The 7,500-nt window shown below is 43.2% G+C and overlaps 1 pseudogene; it reads right to left on the bottom strand.

The window, feature by feature from the left end:
* LOC137650720 (kin of IRRE-like protein 2) overlaps positions 1–7,500 on the bottom strand; it is a 160,961-nt pseudogene that overhangs the window by 44,570 nt on the left and 108,891 nt on the right.

Here is a 7,500-nt window from a genome sequence, read left to right as displayed (position 1 = left end):
TGGCCTGCCGCTTATTAGTTAAAGGTAGTATATCTTTGAACTATACTGGTGTAAATGCCGTCCGGTACGTGCCGGCGTACCGGCGCGTGCTGGCCGGCACAACAGCATGCGATGTACAGTAGTTACTGTATTTGTAGTGTAGTACACACTGCATTAGTAAAACTACAGTACAGAGTTTGTGATAACACTAAAGTTCTTCAACATACTTAATGTTATCTTGTACAGCCTTTTGTTGACACCGTACAATATATAGAAAATGAGTTCTTCCTGTATTAATTTTAGACCGTATATTAAAACTTTATTTCAAGGTGTGAACCACACCTTAAATTTCCGTTTAGGAAATTACATAAGGTATTCTAGAATAGAATTGACCTTAGTTTTAATATCTTGGGAGGTTTCAGCAATTGACTGGACAGGAAATACAAGTATGTGTCTTTCCTTCATTCTTTTATAGCTTTTCTATATAAGCTACATGTCTTAATATAAGTGAAGAGCCTTCACTTGATACTCGTGGATTTTTCTTCTCTTTACAGGAGGACCATCCGAAGTGCGGGAGTGTGTTCTGTAATGTCCGCAGTAAGAACTTCTGTGGACATCAGCTTTGCAGGAGGCACGCAGCATGCGCAGCCTCCAGAGGTGATCTCCGGTATTGGGACCTTCAGTTTTGTACAGTATGCTCTAACCTGATTACCGAGGCTTTTGACGACCATAAGTCGACGAAGTCAAGGGATACTGACAGGGAAAAGTTACGAACCTGGGTGAGGGGTTTTCAAAAAAACAACTCAGGCTCATACCTTCCAAATGAGAAGATGAGGGCTTACCTTTTCCCTAAAGCATCGGCTGATGCAATCATCCCTCAGCCTCAGGTGGAGATACTAACTGCCCAGAATCCAGTAGATTCTGAAGTCTCGGCCGCCCTTCAAGACATCCAATTGGACGATAAGATGTCGGAGGTGTCGGATTCTACTGAGAAGGACCTTCTAGGAGAAGTTCAGGAGGAGGAGCTGTCCCAGGCTCCTCAAGTAGAAGAGGAAGAAATCGACGAGGTGTCGGTTACATCGGTTCCGGACCCAGAACCTGTTCCCTCTACATCGTCTGCTATCCCAGATGAACTGGGAAGGACTCTTTCTTCCATTGTTAAGATGATCCAACAAATTCAAAGGAAGAATGATGAGAGGGAAGCTGCATTGAAACTGGAGATACACAAACATGCAGCATCACGTGGGCCCCAGAAGCGGCTCAACGTGAAGGATCTTCCTTTGTGCTCGGACACCAATCCTTGGAGGTATGCCGAACACATGCTAATGACAACCAGGAAGATCCTGATTTCAGAAAAGTTGGGAGCAATTCCCCTGGAAGAGGTGGAATTTTGGCCCAACAAAGATTCTTATCCGGACTGCTATGTCCATCTTAGGAAGGAGCCAGCCTCAAAGGAGGAGACGGAGCCAAAGGAGGTCATAGTTTTTTACCATAGTAAAGCTCAGGCGTTACTAGCAAGCTCGATGAAAGAGAGGGGCTTCACTAACTCAAAGGTGCCAGCTTTGAGTAAGAAGCTTCCCTCCTTTGTGGCCTCGCCTACCAGAGCCTTTCCCTTCATGGAAAAGGGATATAAGGCATCCTTAAAGGCAGTAGAGGCAGGGAAACCATGCCCCTCCTTGGAGGAGTGCAAGCCGTTATCTCTGACCTTGCCCTTGGACCAAGAAGACTGGAAGGACGTACACCGTACCTTCTCAGTCGGGAAGCTGGAAGCTGATGTCGCTGAATGTCAGTTTGGTGAGGAACTTCCAGAACTGAAGGAGGTTCTCTTGCGTAGAGAGCAAGAGACGAAAGAAAGACTTGCAACATCGATGTCATTGCAAACGACATTTGAAACGATGGCAAGTGACCCCAAGAACCAGGACATGTTCATGGTAGTGGCCAAAACCCATCTGGCAACAGTTACGAAGGATCTCTATAACTTTATTAAAGCTAGGAGAGCCTGTAGAGAGTTCGTGTTCGCCTCGGTTGCGGTGAGGCACGAACCGAGGAAACTGATCTCCTCTCGTATCTGGGGTAAAGACCTCTTTCCCAACAAAGTGGTTAAAGAGGTAGTAGACAAGGCCCCCACAGGGAATAGGAACCTTCTCAAAAAGTGGGGTTTAGATCTTAAGAGAAAGTCTTCTCCGGATGAGGGTCCCCAACCCAAGAAGAAGACAAAAAGGCCTAGACCATCCTCTCGGCCGGCTAAACCCTACCATCAGCAACAACAACAACAACTTCCTGTGACCGCGGTGCCTCAGATAGTGGCACAACCTCCAACCACGTACCAGCTGGTACCTCAACAAGTGGCAACACAGTCACCAGTTTTTAACCCAGCCTTTGAAAGGCAGACTTCTTCCTTTCGTTCGAAAGCTAGAGAAACAGCCAGAGGTTCTTCTAGACGCCCTTCAAGAGGAAGGGGATACAGGGGAGGACGCGGTCAAGTAGGCAAGGCCTCAGGTCCACAACAGCAGAAGTGAGATACTTCCAGTAGGAGGAAGACTACAGCTATTTAGGGATCGCTGGACCTTCGATCCCTGGGCCCACAGCCTAATAAAGAATGGACTAGGTTGGAGCTGGAGCAGTCCTCCACTTCAATTTCCTCAATTCTCCCAACACTCATCCCCCGTTCTGGAAGAATATGTCTGAGAGCTCCTAGACAAAAGAGTAATCCAGAAAGTTAAGTCCATAAAATTCCAAGGAAGGCTGTTTTTTTGTTCCAAAGAAGGACTCAGAAAAACTCAGAGTCATTCTAGACTTGTCGCCACTCAACAAGTTCATAGTGAACTACAAGTTCAGAATGCTCAAACTTCAACACATAAGGACCCTACTGCCCAAAAGGGCATATACTGTCTCTATAGACTTGTTTGGCACATTCCAATTAATCGTCACCTCTCCTCCTACCTAGGCTTCAAGTTACATAGAAAACTTTACGCCTTCAGAGCCATGCCTTTCGGGCTAAACATAGCCCCATGGATTTTCATGAAGCTCGCGAACGCAGCCGTCCATCAATTACGCCTAAAGGGGGTCCAAGTAGTAGCCTACTTAGACGACTGGCTAGTGTGGGCAGCATCCAGGACAGAATGCATGCAAGCTTCTAAGATAGTGATCCAGTTCCTGGAACATCTGGTATTCAAGATCAACATCAAAAAGTCTCGACTTTCTCCAGCTCAAAAATTTAATTGGTTGGGAATCCACTGGAATTTGGAGTCACATCGACTTTCCATTCCTGGTAAGAAGAGGAAAGAAATAGCAGGATCTGTCAAGAGACTATTGAAATCAAAGCGGATATCAAGACGCGAACAGGAGAGAGTGCTGGGCTCTCTACAGTTTGCTTCGATAACAGATCCAGAGCTAAGAGCACAGCTAAAGGATGCAACAGGAGTGTGGAGAAAATACGCATCAAACGACCGAAGAGATCTAATAAGACCACTACCGACTCGACTGCGAACGCTTCTCAAGCAGTGGTCCAATGCCAAAAAATTGAAGAAATCAACACTTCTTCTACCTCCTCCCCCGTCAGTAACTATCCACACAGACTCTTCAAAGATAGGCTGGGGAGGTCACTCTCATCAGATGAGAATCCAAGGAGCTTGATCCAATCTTTTCAAGTCATTTCACATCAACTTTCTAGAAGCCATGGCAGTACTTCTGACACTAAAGAAAGTATCTCCTCGCCACTCCACCCACATAAGACTGGTTCTAGACAGCGAGGTGATAATGAGATGCCTGAATCGACAAGGGTCGAGGTCACCTCAAATGAACCAAGTGATGTAGGCCATATTCCGTTTGGCGGAAAAGAAGAAATGGCACCTGTCAGCAGTTCACATTCAAGGGTTCCGCAATATGACAGCGTATGCTCTATCAAGGTTTACACCTATAGAGTCAGAATGGTCCCTTGACGCATGATCGTTCTCCTTCATCTCGAGTCAAGTCCGGGAGCTGCAGATAGACCTCTTTGCGACGAAAGACAACAAGAAAATAGATCGTTACGTGTCCCCATATGAGGATCCGCTAGCGGAGGCAGTAGACGCTATGTCCCTAGACTGGAACAAATGGTCCAGTATTTATCTGTTCCCTTCGCACAACCTCCTTTTGAAGGTCCTCGATAAGCTGAGATCCTTCAAAGGGAAAGAAGCAATAGTGGCCCACAAGTGACCAAATAGCGTGTGGTTCCCTCTGGCATTGGAACTACGACTAAAATTCGTACCTCTACTGGATCCATCCCTGTCTCAGCGAGTGCAGAAGTCGACTGTCTTCGCTTCATCACAGAAAACACGGAACCTACATCACATTATTTTCTCTCCTTAACGATGAGAAAAAGATTCGGTGTTAAAAGTCAATTCAGACTTTTGGAGGAAACCAGAAGACATTATGAGGCTTCAGGGAAGAAGCAGATATCCCTTGTCAAGGCGAAGAAACCAAAAGAAATCTTGACAGATTCCTATTTATCATTCTTCATTCACCTTCATGAACAAGGTTTAGCAGCCAACACAATTCTATTGTTCAAGCCTGCCTTGACAAGACAGATACCATATGCCTTACAGGTCGACCTACAAAGGCCCATGCTAGGCTTAGCCCTTCAGCGCCTCCAAAGACCCTTTGCATGGTCGTTAGATAAGATTCTTTATTGTGCATAAGTAATGAACAAGGAGGAATGCGCTTAGAAGGTTTTGAATTTGAAGTCATATTTATGCTTGTACTCGCTTTGGGGGCCAGAGTTAGTGAAATAGTGTCTCTCTCTAGAGAGGGAGGCCACGTCTAGTTCTTGGAGGGAGAACTGAATCTATTTCCAGACCCAACGTTTCTTACCAGGAACAAGCTACCCACCAACAGGTGGGTCCCTAGAGAATCTGCCCTCTGAAGGAAGATGCATCTCTATGTCCAGTGGCGTGCCTAAAGGTCTATATTCATAGAACTTCAGACTTTAGGGGAGGACAGCTGTTCAGAAGAGAAACCCTGGGTTCAAAGTTATCTATAACTAAGGGCGAAATCACCCGTGTTATTCGCAGAACGGATCCAGACAGTACACCCGTTAGTCGAGATCCGAGGAAAGTTGCCTCTTCCATAAAAATTCTTTAATTATATGGACTTTGAACATCCTTGTTCGTACACCGACTGGTAGTCATCCAAGGTGTTCTTTATGCACTATGCGAAGCAAGTGGAGAAACTTAAGAGGTCTGTGGTAACAGCAGGTAGAATTCTTTAACCTTCTCTTTTAAATCTGCGAGGAACAGTGTAATTAATTTGGGACGATTAATTAAGAGGGTGCGTGTGTAGTCAGTGTATGCTACTAAACATTGAGCGATAGGGCACGAAAGTGTCCTTATAAACTGTTCCATTGACGTCGGTGAACTATAGCATAAGACGGACACTTGTGCCAAGCGTTTCTTACGCTAGTGTAAATAAACAGTATACAGAATTTATCATTGTTATTAATAATTCAATTGAAGTGGCAAATCTGTTTCCTGGTAGACGAAACAATATTTTCTGTTGACTGTTTTCTTTATGCTTTAATGCATATCATCCACATTTTATAAATTTTATAAATGTTGATCTGATATGTACGTTTACTAAATTTTAATAAACTAGTTCATAGTGAACCCTGCATCTTATTCGCCCACACTCATTTTATTAGAAATGTACTGAGCATTAAGATTAAAATATGGATATTTTTATCATGTTGTGTCTTTTAAGATTGTTCCCTGATTCAAACAAAAGTCCACTCACTTTAACCCTTCCTTAAGAAGGGCTGACGTGATACCCTAACGGGATAGTGGCAGAGATGCAAAATTTGTTCCTATGCGGATACAACCGTTATCCAATAGTTAATAAGAGAAGTCACTTTGGGGAAGGTGTCACAAATTCATACTGACATTGGTGACTCTTATACAAACTTTGCTTTATAATGTATAGGGCGAGACCACTATACAAGCGTGTCATTTTGTCATCCATAGTTATTATGTACTCCTCGAGACTTTTTCCAGAGTCTAGTATGACTCTTCCCTGTAGGGGGCAGGAAGCACTAACATAGTTCATGCTTAGATGAAATGATGTATGACGGTAACATCATAGGTCTCTAGGTCTAGACGGACCAGGAAAATACTTTCTTGAGAGTATGGCACCGATTGAGAATCCACAGATACAGTAATGCTATGGTCAACTTCCATCAGGACGACATGGCCTGAGCCCAAAAAATGGATTTTGAGCGAAGCGAAAAATCTATTTTTCGGTAAGGTAGCCATGTCGTCCTGATGGACCCGCCCTTCCTTTTATTGTAAAAGGGCTTATTGACCCCTCCCTATAATACAGTATCTGTAGCACCTCATATATGGCTACAAGGAATAAAGAGGGAGCTACCGCCTTCATCAGATACATACTGGAAATGGAATAGGAGAGATGCCTTATGAGCGGCTCTCTTTTTATTCTCGTTTCAGATTCTTGTTACTGTAACCCCTCGAAGCGTTAATACTGTTCGGGGTGAAGATAGCTATGTGACGTGTCAAGAATATGTCCTCTGATATTATGCGATATCCCTGTGAGATTATTTAGGAATATTTGCTTCAGGAGTTAGAATTCTTGATACCTTAAGGTAAAATTATCTGGGAATATCACTGTAGTCAAATATACCTAGGAAGTTAACTTTTAGGAACTTCCATCAGGACGACATGGCCTGAGCCCAAAAATAGATTTTTCGTTTCGCTCAAAATCCGTTATATTGACATAAAGACGTGATATTACGGTCACTAATTCGTAAAATATAACAACGGCTGAGAGCAGTATATTTTTACGGAGAATCTCTGATTAAAATTACGGGTTTTGTTAACAGTGTGCGTATACCTATAATAATAATAATAATAATAATAATAATAATAATAATAATAATAATAATAATAATAATAATAATAATTACTTCTTTATAACCACTAAACACCGAACATATTAGAACTAAACATTTTCACCATCACCTGCTTCTAACGATACTTACACGACACCTGCAAGGTAGAGGAGGTAGAGACGCCCATCGATGGCAGATTGGGGTTGTGGGCGTGACACGTCAGGGTGGCCCCGTGGTCAGACGCTTCCGGTATCATGATAAGGCTGGAGGTGGCCACCTCTCCCAGGTTGTGAGGCTGTGAGGAGGTCAAATCTTAGGCGAAACACATTTAGTTTTAATTTTGTTATCTCTCTCTCTCTCTCTCTCTCTCTCTCTCTCTCTCTCTCTCTCTCTCTCTCTTTCTGTTTATATAAATATATATATATATATATATATATATATATATATATATATACATATGAATATATGTGTGCGTGCATTTACCTGTATATACACATAAGTATAATATATATACATACATATGACAGAGAGAGAGAGAGAGAGAGAGAGAGAGAGAGAGAGAGAGAGAGAGAGAGAGAGAGAGAGGTAACATGATTGGCAAAAGATTTCAATTATCAGTGTATGTCAAGTTAGGATGCTTGAAG

Source organism: Palaemon carinicauda, chromosome 12 (genome assembly GCF_036898095.1).
Source record: "Palaemon carinicauda isolate YSFRI2023 chromosome 12, ASM3689809v2, whole genome shotgun sequence".
Classification (NCBI taxonomy): domain Eukaryota; kingdom Metazoa; phylum Arthropoda; class Malacostraca; order Decapoda; family Palaemonidae; genus Palaemon; species Palaemon carinicauda.
Note: the sequence above shows the minus strand (reverse complement) of the source record. Positions and strands in the feature narration are given on the sequence as shown.